At 43.9% G+C, this 14,447-nt stretch overlaps 1 protein-coding gene across 2 annotated transcripts in view; it reads left to right on the forward strand.

The window, feature by feature from the left end:
- Nucleotides 1-247: 247 nt before the first annotated feature.
- LNX1 (ligand of numb-protein X 1) overlaps nucleotides 248-14,447 on the forward strand; it is a 107,914-nt gene continuing 93,714 nt past the window's right edge. The window contains exon 1 of one of the 2 annotated variants that reach the window (XM_079771528.1): nucleotides 248-365. The gene's annotated coding sequence lies outside the window, so the exon portion shown is untranslated. Of the gene's footprint in view, nucleotides 366-740; nucleotides 853-14,447 lie in introns of those variants that run through there. The other variant, XM_079771529.1, reaches the window with a different exon arrangement.

Consider the following 14,447-nt stretch of genomic DNA (forward strand, 5'->3'; position numbering starts at 1 on the left):
GGTCACGTGCTGTGCTCAGGAAAGAAAGTACATTCCAGGCAGCAAATTGCTCTAACTGATTCATTTGTCCAGGCAGAGACGCCACCTACCTGCTTGCAGGTATTCAGGTAAATGACAGGTGGGCGGGACCTACTGACTGTCTCAATAGCTAAGGTCCCAGCAATGTTTTATCTGTCGAGGCTCCCTGTGATGTCACACATTTCCTGCTCTCCACCAGCCAATGCCCTCCTCCTTCCTCTAGGCACCTGTACGCCGAGGCTCAGGCTGGTCACAGCTCGGGCTGCCCTGGGAGCTGCTGGACTCACCTGCACAGCACCAGAGCTGTGGGGCTGCTGCTCGGAGAGCCCCGGCGGACACTTACAAAGGTGAGCTGAAACCCGCCATTTGTCTCTCGTGGCATTTAGACCCCTGGCCCCAAGGGATCTGAGTGAGGAATTGGAATGAAAACTACCAGCCTCGGGTGTTTGTCCCAGAGGGAGAAGCCCTTTTGAGAGAGAAGCGCTGAGGGATGCCTGTGCCATTTGGGTTGCACAGGCAAGTCCTCCCAGGCCAGATATTTAATCCTTTTTGCTTCTCTTAATCATTAATCCAGCCTCTGCTTGTCTGGGAAGTTGATCTGATTTTTTTTTTTAACCCTGGAATGGAATAGAGACTTTTGAAACTTAACTCAAAGGTACAGACCAATGCAGTCTAATGGGGGTTGGGAGGCCAGCGCCCGCTGAATTCAGAATGGCTGTGTTTGCTTTAGTTTGCCGTACTTTCTGCATTCATCACACCAGAGGCAATTTCAACCGAAACCTGCTCAACGGTCCTTAATTGCTCCCCCCGTCGCTGAAATTTTTTCTCAAACAGGTAAATTCTGTTCCCCACTCAGACGCCTTCTACTCCTCTACTTCTCTTTTGAAAAGTCTACTGCTTTCTTTGTTCTTTGCTAAACACCCTTTTTAAAACCACTTTGCTATCTGGTTGGAATTGTTTACATTCACCTCGGGACTGGCTGCCCGTTGACCCTTCACTTCGGTTAAAGTAAAGACTAGTTCCTCTTTGCTTACAAGAATGCAACTTCAGGTCTGACATTTAATTTTCTGGCACTCGTCCACTTTTTCTCTTTCTCTCTTTTAGTCGCAAATATACTGGGGAGATTGTTCTGCGGGGACCTGACTTTTTTACAAGTAATGTTACCTCTAGGATCCATTTTGGTTTCCCTAGTCCTGAGCACACAGCCGTTACTACTTCTGTTCTCGACAGTCCACTGGCCGCACTCGACAGTGGTTAGAGAAGGAAAGCAACCATCTCCCAGCACAGTTCCCTCCGGGGATGAGCTGGAAACTTGGGAGAGAAGTCCACCTGCTAGGGAGGCATTTCATTCATTGGCTATTTTTCTGAGATTTTGGTTAGCAAATACGTTTGCAAAAGAATAACTGGTGAGGAATTATGTTCCTCCTCAACCACCCAGAAACTCAAAGTGCATGTCACTTCTTCAAAAGTATAAATTGAAACAAGAGGAGAAGTTTGTTTTGTTTTGTTTTGTGTTTTGTTTTGTTTTTTTGTCTCAGTTGCTTCTCGCTGCTGAGAATCCGTCCTGTGCTGGTTGCCAATTTCCCTCTTACTCCTTGGAGGCGTGGATTGTTCTTTCTGACCTTTGTGTCTGTTCTTGTCCCCTGAGCCAGTGCGTTGGGTGGTGGCCTCTGCTTGTCCCTTGCTGGTGTTCTCCAGAGTTTTGACAGAGGGGGAAAATATCTCGTGGATCCCGAATCTTCTGGATAAAACATGTCTTTAAAGTCACAAACCTCTCCCCCAAGATTACCATGGTTCTTGGTTCTTTGCACAGTAATGAATTTATGATTGAACAAATCATTTCATCACTACGTGTCCGTGTCTCCATCTACTAAAGGAACAAAGCTGTGGCTACCAGGTCCCGGGATATAAAAAGGAAACAATGACAGAGACTAGGATTCAGGGTCAGGTTACTTAGAATGCGGTAGGTCTCTTGGAGAACTGGCACGGAAGTATTGCCCAGAGGGGTGGGAAGAGCCACCGTGGCTCCTGACTGTAGTAAGTCCATCCCTGGGTTCATGTGGCAATAGGGCCTGACTGAAAAAATGTACAGTCTCTTCCGTTCACATCCCTGAGCAAGTTCCTTAACTTCTCTGACCCCCAGTTCCTTCTTCAGTAAAACGGGGGGTAATAATCCCTATGATGATAATGTAGTCGTCAGAAGTAAATGAGGCAACGTGGAGCGCCGAGCGGCAAGGTCTGTGCTAGGTGGGAGCCGGGTGAAGGCAGGTCCCTCCTCCTTGAAAGCGTCTTCCGGGTTGGGTTGTTCCAAGGAGATTGTCTGACCCTTTGGAGACAAAAGATCTCTTGTGTTTACAATTGTTAGGAACCCTGATCCTTCTTGTTGTGGTTATTAATTGTAAGTAATTAACGTCAATGTTAACAGATCAGAGAAAGAAAACAGGGTTATGGTTATTAATTGTAAGTAATTAACGTCGATGTTAACAGATCAGAGAAAGAACACAGCCAGGAGAATGCTCAAACGGTGTCATTAAACAGCCAGGCAGACTGGTCTCTGCCAGCCTCGCAGGCCACTGCTGTCCCCCCACCTTCCCCAGCTCAGGGCTCTCACCCCATGACAGACCGATAAAATGCGGTCCCCACAGGTCTCCGGGGGATGTATGCTCTTGTGTTGGCTGTGATGGGACTTGCAGGCTGCCCTTTCTGCTTTCAGCTGTGCTATTTCCACGGCAGATGGGGTGGGTGCTTAATCTCCTCCAGACCTGTAGGCAAACACCCGTCGCTGCAGTCTGGGTGAGCTGCCTGCCCAGTCACTGGGAGAGGAGGCAGCTGGTTTGGAGCCTGCACTGCCCTGTGAAAGGGGAACTTGTGAATCCTTTGGATAGGATTGTCCCCCTCGTGGAATATCCCCTGCCTTTCGATGACCTTGAGTCATTGCATAAAAACCGGTGTGTTCCCAGGTCCCTGGGACCTTCTGTAGGTCTCACCCTATCCTGAAAAGATAAGGCAAGCTTTCATCATTCAAGAGCCTAGTTGATTGAGGACAGGGTTTTATAACCTTGAGCCTACTACTAGCTTGCTTAGGGGACCCTGGAGAAGAACCTCAACCTCCCTGCCCATCAGCTTCTTTGTCTGCCTTTTCCTAAGAGAGGGATGCTGAAATGGTGTATTTCACAAACCACCACTGTCCTCTCACAGAAGCTATATGGCTGCACACCTCGGGGCGGGGGAGGGGGGGCAGAGTTCAGACTGACAGCTGAGGGGTGGGCAATGCCTCACTAGGACATAGTAATCTTACTTATTCATTTCTAGGTGGAATAGTGGCACTGCTTTAGAATAATGGCCTGGTCTCTGGCATCAGTCTGCCTGGGTTCAAAACCCAGCTCTACCACGTACTAGCTATGTGACCTGGGATAGGCTATTTAACCCCTCTTTACGCCAGCTATAAAACAGTTATTGTGAAGATGAAATGAGTTGAAATATGTGAAGTTCTTGGAGTAGTACCTGGCATACTGATAGCTATTACTAGTATAAATTTCTTGAAAGGAAAGCATAGTGGGTAGAATCACACAAATCTGGATTCGAGGCTGGTTCTGCCATGTAAATTACTAAGCTAAATAAGTTTCTTAGTATCTCTTTGTCTCAGGTTCATCATCTGGAAAATGGAATAGGTACCAAACCCAGTGCTTTTGTGAGGAATAATTGAAATGATTTTATGTAAATGTTAAGTATATAGTAAGTGCTCAATACATCTTAACTATTATTATATACTAGAGGCCTGGTGCATGAAATTTGTGCATGGGGGAGGGGGAAATCCCTCAGCCCGACCTGCACCCTCTCCAATCCAGGACCTCTCGGGGGATATCCAACTCGCAATCCAGGACTGCTGGCTCCTAACCGTTCACCTGCCTGCCGGCCTCATCCCTCTAACTGCTCTCCCCTGCCAGCCTCATCCCCCTAACTGCTCTCCCTGCCAGCCTCATCCCCCAATAGCTCTCCCCTTCTGGCCTCATCCCCCTAACTGCTCTCCCCTGCCAGCCTCATCCCCCTAACTGCTCTCTCCTGTCGGCCTCATCCCCCTAACTGCTCTCTCCTGTCGGCCTCATCCCCCTAACTGCTCTCCCCTGCCAGCCTCATCCCCCTAACTGCTCTCTCCTGTCGGCCTCATCCCCCTAACTGCTCTCTCCTGTCGGCCTCATCCCCCTAACTGCTCTCCCCTGCCGGCCTGATCGCCCCTAACCGCCTCTGTCTCAGCCCCGCCACCATGGCTTTGTCTGGAAGGACATCCAGAAAGTCATCTGGAAGATGTCTGGTCTAATTAGCATATTACCCTTTTATTAGTATAGATTATTATAGAAAACATTTTTTCTATTGGTTAGAGTTAGGCATCTTAGGTCATGCTTAGTCTGGATAAAATAATGATAGAAACAGTAGTATGTTGAGGGGCAAAGACTCTGAGCAAAACAGATTTCCCGAAAGGTCCCCAAAGGCCCAGAAGGAAAACCTGTTAATAAAGATTATCTTGTTTATGTTGGAGTTCCAGGGCAGGGGAGCTGCCAGTGCCATGCCTGGTGTGTGCAGAACTGTGGGCAGGAGGATGCTGTGATATAAACAAACAGTGGATTCTTTTGGAGTAGTAATTCCTGGCTTCCTGGCTCCTTTTCAGATTTGAATTCCTCTCTTAGAGTGGAGAAAATCAGGTCTGCAAGGATCCTGACCACTTACAAGGCCATTCAGTAAGATGCTGCCAAGAGAGGACTCTGAGGGAGGCTCCTCACTGCCATAGTATCACAGACTTCCGGTGGTTACAACTATTCCTGATATTTATGTGCCCACATCACAGTCTCACTCTCATGTGGGTGGCAAATTTATTGTCCTCTGACAGTGTGTCCAAAGTATTGAGGGCTTCTGAAAACTATTTGGTAGGAAGACTATATCACTCTTCTAGGCCAGTGGGATTTAACTCTTTACGATCCCCAAAGAGTAAGAGTTAACATGAAAACCATGCAAGTTTCTAAGAAAAAACACGTCACTGAACTGAAATCAGAAACAGCAAATGTTGGTTGCCTCCTGTAAACCTCTTACATTCACCATTTCCTCGTATCTCATTTTGTTCTAAGTGACTCGAGGACACCCAGTGACTTATTGTTTACTTACCCAGAGACACAGTTCAGATCAACAATAAGGAAGGATTTTCTAAGAGTTAGAGTTGTCCCCAAATCCGTAGGTTGCCTTTGAGGAACTGAGTTCCCTGTCATTGAAGATGAGTGTTTTTTGCTATATTTAGCACTTGGTATGTGTTTGCTGAATGAGTGAATGAATGAAACCCACAGAGGATTTGTGTTTCTTTAGCAGCACACACACTCATCTGTAAAAAAGATTCTATCACTGATCTCATAGGATCATTTTAAAGATTAAATGAGAAAATACATGTAAAATACCTAGCACGGTATCTGGTTCCTAATGAACTGCTTATTAAATAGTAATGATTATTATTTTATTTTACATTATATTCTAAAAAGAAGGGGGGAGAATAGACTTCAGCTTCAAGTAGAGGTTTGACAAGAAATTTGCCATTTTTATTAGAGTCTCTTTATTCCAATTCTCTTCACCCCTGCCCTTCACCCTCTGCTTTTCTAGAAAACCCGCACCCCCTGCTCTAGGAAGTCACCTGTCTTGACATGATAGACTGACTAGTACACTTCTACCAGTGGCAGGAATTCTGTCCCAATTAACCAGGGCCATTTTTCCTATATAGCTCACTTGTGACTTGGAATGCATGGACTTAAATTCCACCATTATTTCCCAGTGACTCTTATTTGCTTCTTGTGTTTGATGCATTTGTCACAGGGACACCAAAGAGTCCACCAACAGCAGAGTGGAAGCTCCCCAGGAATTCTCTTTAATGGCCTCTTGGCACAGTGCATGGCAACAGCACATGCATGATGGTGCAGTCTAAAAATGCCATTGCTATCTGTTGAGATGATTTGCATAACTTGTTGATGATGCTGGGTCAGTCACGTGGCCTTTTTTGAATAGAACGCTGCATGTTTAGGCTCCTGCACACTCCCATAATACATGAGTCACCTAATGTTTTCATAGTCCTCATTAAGTACTATTGTTATGCTTGTAATATGTCTTCAACAATACACACACCCTCAGCCATTCTACCTGTGGCCTCTTTTCCGCTTGGGGCCCTTGCAAATGTGGTTTAACAGTTATCCTTGAAGATATCTGTATTCTAACTTAGTAATGGATTAAAAGGAAATTACTACATTTTATACTAGGCCAAAACTGCTATCCCTAAGTATGTAGCAGCCTAAGCAGCTGCCACCCCAACATCCTTCGGATTCCTGAGCCGTGTGGAGAAGTGCTGGAGTGCCTCACTGGGAATGTTCACCCCACTTCTGGGGGATTCCCCTGGAAATACATAGCCCCTGTATTATTTTCCTAGGGATGTTGCAACAAATTACCATAAGCTTGGTGGCTTAAAACAACACAGATTTATTCTCACACAGCCCTGGAGGCCAGAAATCACGGTGTTGGCAGGGCCTTACTTCCTCCGAAGGCTCCAGAAGAGAATCCTTCCTCGCCTCTTCCAGCTTCCGGTGCCTCCAGGTGCTCCCTCGCTGTGGCTGTGTACCTCCAACCTGCCTTCACATCACCTTCTCCTCTCATCTGTGTCTTCTCTTCTTCTGTCTCTTAGACACTTGTCATTGGATTCAGGGTAAAACAGATAATCCAGGATGATCTCTTCTCAAAATCCTTAATTACCTCTTCAAAGACTATTTTTCTAATAAGGTCACATTCACAGGTTCTGGGGTTTGGGACATGGTTATATCTTTGGGGAGGGGAGCCATCAATCTACTTCCTACATACCTGGATTGACATGTATACACACAGGCCCCTCCCACTACTTATGGAGAGATTCCTTGTTCACTTGGACACTGAATAATTGGAGAAAATATAGGCAGCCCTTGCTGTAAAAAGGAACTCCTACCATTTGCAACAGCATGGATGGACCTGGAGAGCATTATGCTAAGCTAAATAAGTCAGTTGGAGAAAGATAAATATCACATGATCTCACTCATTTGTGGAATATAATGAACAACACAAACTGATGAACAAAAAGAGATCCATAGATAGAGAAACATGGATCAAACCTCAGAGGGAAGACAGGGGAGGTTGGGGGGAACAGGGAGAGATCAACCAAAGGACTTGTATGCATGCATATAAGTATAACCAATGGACATAGACACTAGGGGGGTGAGGGCATGAGCAGGGGGGTGGGAGGGGCAATGGGGGGATAAGGATACATATGTGATACCTTAATCAATAAAGAAAATAAAAAATATAGGCAGCCTTTGCCACTATCATTATTTATTTCTATGTTTAAGGCACAGTAGTGCTTTATGTTCTAACAACCTACTGAGTATTGCAGTCAACAGTGTGGTGTATCTACAAAAGCAAATCAGTAAAGGCCACCTTAGGTTGCTTTAATACACAGACCTGGTTAAGAATGGGATTAGTGATTATTCCACAGAATCTTGAGCCCATTAATCCACAACTAGATAAGTGTTCACTTCCAGATGCCCTGTTTTGAAAGGACCATTTACTACCACCTGGAATACCCAGGAAGACAGGCAACTGGAACAACCAAAGACAAAAAGAAAAAATAAATGAGAGAAACCACCACCAATGGTGTCTTTAATTTGGGGGAGGGGAGGCTGTCGTGTTTTGAGAAAGCGAATGTGATCTTTGTTACACTGAAAGGCAGGACAAAGGAAAAGGTCACAGCTGTTGGCAAACTGATGAGCTCCCCATCACTGGAGGTGTTTCAAGCAGAAGCTGCTAGGTCATCCCTCAGGGATGCTGCAAAGAGGATTCCTGCACTTGGTGAGAATCTAAGATCCTTACCCAACTGAAACTCTTGTGACTTCTAAATAAATCATTTTAAAATTTCAATTACAGACTATCATGTGGGAACAACAAACACCACTGTGTGTGTTCCTCTTCCTTGATTGAGAAATTTGCTCAGGTTCTTTCCCCAATCCTGGATTTCTTCCCACGTGGCCAAATCCCATTTATCTTTCTCCATCTTTTCCAAGGACTTTCCTTGACTGTTCTGGGCCACACTCCACTGCTCTCTCGTCCCTTTCCCTCCAACCTTGTCTTTGGCTCTTATTTTAGAAGACCATACTCATTCCATACTTACTTTATATCCTCTTGCAATATTTTAACTTTTTTTTTCTATATGTATGCTCTATTTTCCTAATTAGGCTTAAATTCATTGAAGATGAATTGAATTCCCTGTGGGAACACTCACAGAATTTAAGACCAGTGCCGGCAGGTGATAGGTGATCAATGAATACCTGTAGAATTGAAACACAGACGAAGAATGTTGACAGTGCAAATATCTTCATCTTGTTCTTCTCTCCATAAAAGATGATCTGTTTAAAAACAAACGAACGCCATAAGCACTTCCTGAGATCGTTCTTTTAGCTTTGGGTGGAAGAACACCCTGCTTCTCCTCTGACATCAGCCTTCCCAGGTTCCTATGACAACTGTGTGCCCTAGGTCAGTGCAAAGTACTGGGCCTTCATTTTAGTTGTCGGTAGAGGGCCAGCTCTATCTGACCATGTCGCTAGACCAGGAAATGGGAGGACATCTTTCCTGGGACAGAGTTCTTACAGGCAAATCCAAGTATGCAAGGTGTGCCATCACGCCCCAGGGGAAAGTCAATAAAACCTGTCAGGGAAGGCAAAGCTCCTCTCTAACCAGCTCGTGAAGACCTGCCCTGGCTTCTTCAACTTGCATCTAATTGACCAGCTACTAGTACTTGGGACTCTTCTCACATAACTACCTCCCTTGTTTTCCCCCACTTTCTGAATATCTATGCTTTCCGCTATTGACTTCAGAGGTATTTCCTTGCCTTCTTTTAGTTCAATTCTCCTCCAATTTCCTGGCCATATTTTGACCTCTTTAAAGGCCGTTTATATGTTTTTTTCTGTCCTTTCTAGTGTTGGCAATGCTATGCAGGCTAGTATCATTCACTGATTGCATGAATGAATTGCCTACTCCCTCTTGGAGACCATAGATTTAGATCTTAATTAGGAGTAGAGCTAACCCTGACCTTTGCAACAGCCCATAAGCACCTGCCATCCCTCTGCTCCCTCTCCTTTTCCTCGGCAAAGTATATGGCACCACCCCATGTCACTCTACCCCCCGGACTCCTGCTTCCTACTCAGGCTCTTGGTTCAAGAACATTGTTTATCCCATGTATGACTTTTTATTCAGATCACTAAAGCCCCTAATTCCTTCCTATTACAGATGTGTCTCTAAGCTAAGGAATAGTCCATTTGTCCAGCCTCTTATGTACATTAGCTCACAACAGATACTTATTTTAAACATTTATTGTACCTAGTTGATATTGATGATTGACACATTTATCCATATTCTAAAATGTAATTGTAAATGTATTTTGTTTAATAGACGATAGAGTTTGCTCTAATTTTGGCAATTACTTTCCTCCCCATAATCCAACTTAGGAGTTCCAGCCAGGGCCAGGGCAGTGGTTAGGCAGCCATGCCTGCTGGGTACTTATTTTAGAAAGAGGGGCAAGGCCGCCAAGGTAGTGGAACTGGCCGCTCTGATCCTCCTTGGTGTGCTTCTGGTTTTCAGGATGGAGCTTCTGACTGAGATTGTGATCTCTGCCCTGAGGGGTGGCCCCAATGACCAGCTTGAAACCGAACTGCAGCTATTCCACCCCACATAGCTTCATTCACGTTTCAAAGCATCGTCATCAACAATAAAAAACATCAAGTTCAGTTTCTTGCAGCAAACAATTACCTTGGAGATCATTTGGTTCAGGGGTTCTTAGACTTTCTGTGTTTGAGACATGCTGTAAAACATTAGGTTTGGTTGAAGGGATTAAAAGATTTCCAACAACATTAAGAAAGCCAGAAAAAATTGTGAAGCAAACACAAATACAGTAGGGTAGAGACCCACACAGCTACTAAAACGTCACAGTCCACACACTGTCCTTGCCAGAGAGAACTTTTCCACCACTTGACTGGACTTCCTTATACACTCACAAAACAGAGCTCTTTCAGGAGCCAATCATTTGTGAACTTTGAGGGGACCTGGCTTTAGATTACACTTATTTGAGGCAAGTTCTTTCTTTTCTTCCTCTTGCCTCATGAATCCTTAAGCAAACTGCTTTCCTGGCATCTCTAATAAATATAATAACCAGCTGGAGCAACAATCAAACAAGACCTTGGTTAAAATTTAGCGGCATACCTGTGACAAGGTTGTATCTCTCCGGTTTTGCATTGTGTGGCTAGGAACCAGGTTAGGTTGGAGGGAAATATTGAGGCCCAGAGAGGTTGTTGGTAGCAGAGTTGCATTCAAACCACAGTCTTGACAACCCCACTCTCTCTACTGGGGTTCCAAAAATATTAGCAGCAGGGTCATGATCAAGGTGAGGCAAATGAGGAACTCACCTTCCTGTGCAAAACTGAACAAAATTGAATGGCACCAAAAATCTCAGTAATCACAATAAGTAATATTTTAATGATTATTTTAAAAAATCAAAATTAGTGCAAAAATATCCATGGTGAACAAAAGATCAAACTGTATTGAAATAAGGACAGGATCAGTAAGCTAAAGTTATTTAAAAATTATTGAAGATTATCAGTCAGGAGAAATTGTCAATGTCCTCAATTAAAAACAAGATAAGAAAAGAGGTAGTTTTTGAAAATATAGTTGAGATTACTTCCTTTAAAGCCAGGAAAGTGAAACTATTTCTTAAAATTCTGCTTTTTCTGTAAATAAAATATTTAAACTTAAAATGATATTGTGATTTTTTTAATATGCTTACATTTCACGTTTCCCAGATGTTTTCCACTCCCTTAATGACACCATGAAAAAATACACAAAAACATATGTATCAGGAGACACACTTTTCCTTTTGCCTCAGGCCGCAGCATGAATCAGCACAGCACAAGTGGGGAAAATGTATCTGTTATTTAGAAATGTCTTCAGAGGATTTTTGTGAACATGTTTGTCGTAGACCAAGCAGGAGTGTCCCATAGGCATGGCTTTCGAGTAGATGCCCCTCCCCTGGATGAAGGGAGAAGTCCAAGGTGACTAGTCCCCTCGAACACTTTCCTTCTCAGGCATTTGTGCATCTTCTTGCCGGGGCGGGGGGGGGGGGGGGGGGGGCAGGTTGGGAAGGGGAGGGAAAAGGAGCATCTGGAGCTGCAGGGCTTCCAGTTCATTCCGTGGCCCTTTCATTAGCTGCTCTTGGCCTGCCACTAGTTTAACTTTTTCATGAATTTCAGTGAACATTAATCAGTGTTTGTGCTCTGGGTAGGAGAAAGTATCTCTGACTTGCCATTTGTTTAAATGGTTCCCATTTCTCTTGTGTTATTTATTGGGTTGGTGAATTTTAGGACAACACGATTTATCAAAATAAAGGAGTGCTTACAAACAAATGGAAAGCCCCAGATTCCCCAAATACCATTTGTTCTGAAGATCGGGTTGTACACTAGGGATTCTAACATGGAACTGTTTGGCCAATGAGGATTTTTCTTCTGTTTACATAAATCCACCCAAAGCCACTAAATATCTTTGCATTTTCTAAATGGTGTTCATAGCCCTTGGTTTTGCTTGTAAGAGCCCTAGTTTTCTACTTGCTTAACCTTGATTTTTCTATCCTCTCTGCAGCCAAGAATTGCTAATAGCTTTCCTTCAGGGCAGAGTCTCCTGCTCAGTCTGCCACCACCCCCAAGAAAACAGATACAGTCTCGGGGTTCGTCCCACTTTACTCTGTCCTGGAGGTTTGGGGTTCATTCTCCCCACGCAATGTAGGAGGGACACTGATAGATCAGGGAGCTTGCAGAGGAGAGTGGATGGGCTTCTAGAGGCTTGAAACCTGAAGGAATGCCAGGTGAACCTACGGCTGCTGAACCTGGGGGAGAACGTGGGTTCTGTCTTCAAATAATTAGGGGGCTTAATGAGCGATACATATTCTAAATAGCTCCTAGGATAATGCTGGCACCTATGGAGGGCTGGGTGAGTTCTAGAGAGGCAAATTTTTGCTCAATATATGGACTCGCCCTCCCTAGTAGTTAATGCTTTCCAGAGGCAGAATGTTCTGTTTTATAAAGGAATAAAGGCCTGTTGCATTTAAGGACCATCTCTCAAAGCCCCCGTTCAACCTGTAGGGTCAATGGCTACAAGGTTTCATCGAGGTTAAAGTACCAAAGCAGGACAAGATGCCCTTTGACTATAAGGATGGATTCTTTCTTTTTTCCTTCCTTTTTTAAGTTTTTCAATTACAGTTTACTTTTAATATTATTTTGTTTTGCTTTCCGGTACAGAGCATAGTAGTTAGACAATCACATACTTTCCAAAGTGATCCTCCCGATAGTTCCAGTACCCTCCTGGCACCACACATACCAGATGGTAGTTACCATAATATTATTGACTACATTCCCGATGCTGCACTTTGCATCCCCAGGACTGTATGGTAACTATCGCCTTACTTGTCAGGCCCTTCATCTCTTTCTCCCAGTCCCCCAACCCCCTCCCCTCAGACCATCAGTCTGTTTTCTGTGTTTATGAGTCTGTTTCTTTTTGGTTTATTCATTTATTTTGTTCTTTAGATTCCATATGTAAGTAAAATAATATGGTATTTGTCTTTCTCTGTCTGATTTATTTCACTTAGCATAATGCATACTAGGTCCATCCATACTGTCACAAAGGGTAAGATTTTATTCTTTTTTATTTCCAAGGTAATATTCCATTGTATATACGTACCACAGTTTTGTTTTGTTTTATCCACTTGTCTATTGATGGGCACGTGGGTTGTTTAGGATGGATTCTTTTTCATAATATGATGTCCCATTAGTATTGTTGGAAAACCATGACTCGTGCAGCTATTGAAAGGATGCTGTGGAGTTATGTTTTGTCCTTTTAGGAGGAGAAAATGTGAAATTGTCAGTGCAGCATGCCAAACGATAAGTTTCTCCATAGCCTTTCTAGTGAGTATCTGGTTTACCCTGGTGACTTCATCAGAGAAGCATTGTCTGTAATGCTAGCGTGCATTTAAGGGAGAGTTAGAGGGACCATAGCACACCAGGGACTCCATTGTTCTGGGAACTCATCTCATGAAAAAATTTTTCTACCTCCCAACAGGCTGTACTCCAAAGGCTGTTTGATTTTTCCAACTGATTTTTAAAAAATATATTTTTACTTATTTAAAAGAGGAAGAGAGAGGGAGAGAAGATAGAAACATCAATAATGACAGAGAATCACTGATCAGTTGCCTCCTACACGCCCCCGGCTGGGGATGGAGCCTGCAACCCAGGCATGTGCCCTGATCAGGAATCGAACCCGACCTCCTGTTCAACCACTGAGCCACACATCTCTAAAAACCTCAGGCTTCTAGTCTACCCCAAATCAGAGGTGGAGGAGAAAAAAATGGTTCCTAAGCCAGAGTAGGGTTGTACCTCTCCCAACCCCCATATGCACAACCAAGGAGGGAATCCACGTCTATGCTCTTTCTCCAACTGTAAAAAAAAAAAAAAAGAAAGAAGCCATATCACAGCTTTCTCTCCCTCTGCCGGGGCGGGAAGTGCAGACGGCTGACACATAAAGGAGCCCAAAGCTGACAGGTCCTCTCGTTCATTTGGGAGGAAGAAAATAGTTTCCTGTTTAAGACTTAATGATTTTTTATCATTTCTTCTCAGTCCAGCAGCGAGGCACATCTATGTCTAAAAGCATGATAGATCATACATGTTTATAACACGTAAACTGGAAATAAGAAATGTCAGGTAAATGTTCTTAATCATATTTTTTAAAGTCTCACTAGTTCTTTCTTTAGAGCCAAAACTGCTTGTTCAGTCAGTTCTCTCATAATCTGTGTTTATTCTTATAGGCTTTATTTAGTCTAAAGCAAAGTTAGAAAATATATACAGCAGTGTTTACATTAATAGTATATGAAGAATCTGGTTTATGCACATGCTTAAGTGCCAGAGAATTCAAATTGCTCTCAGAGGGAGAGGGAGAGGGAGAGAAAGAGGGAAAGGGGGGGAAAAAGAGGGAGGGAGGGAGGGAGGGAAGGAAGGAAGGAAGGAAGGAAGGAAGGAAGGAAGGAAGGAAGGAAGGAAGGAAGGAAGGAAGGTTGGAGTTGGGTCTAAAACCTTCCATTTTTGCTTGCCCCATACCATTAATTCTATCTCAGGCATTTTAGCCCTCAATAAAGTCAAGTACACTTTTGATTCAGAGAGCTTGGAGAAACCTACTTGCAATGGGACATAATGAGATTTTAACACTTCTAATTTCTCACAGCTCTTGTATTTGGTTAGTTATGTTATTGGGATTCTGACTAGTCATAATCAGGAAAGATGCTGGGAGACAAGCAG

The sequence above is a fragment of the Cnephaeus nilssonii genome, assembly GCF_951640355.1.
Source record: "Cnephaeus nilssonii genome assembly, chromosome: 1".
In the NCBI taxonomy this organism is placed as follows: Eukaryota; Metazoa; Chordata; class Mammalia; order Chiroptera; family Vespertilionidae; genus Cnephaeus; species Cnephaeus nilssonii.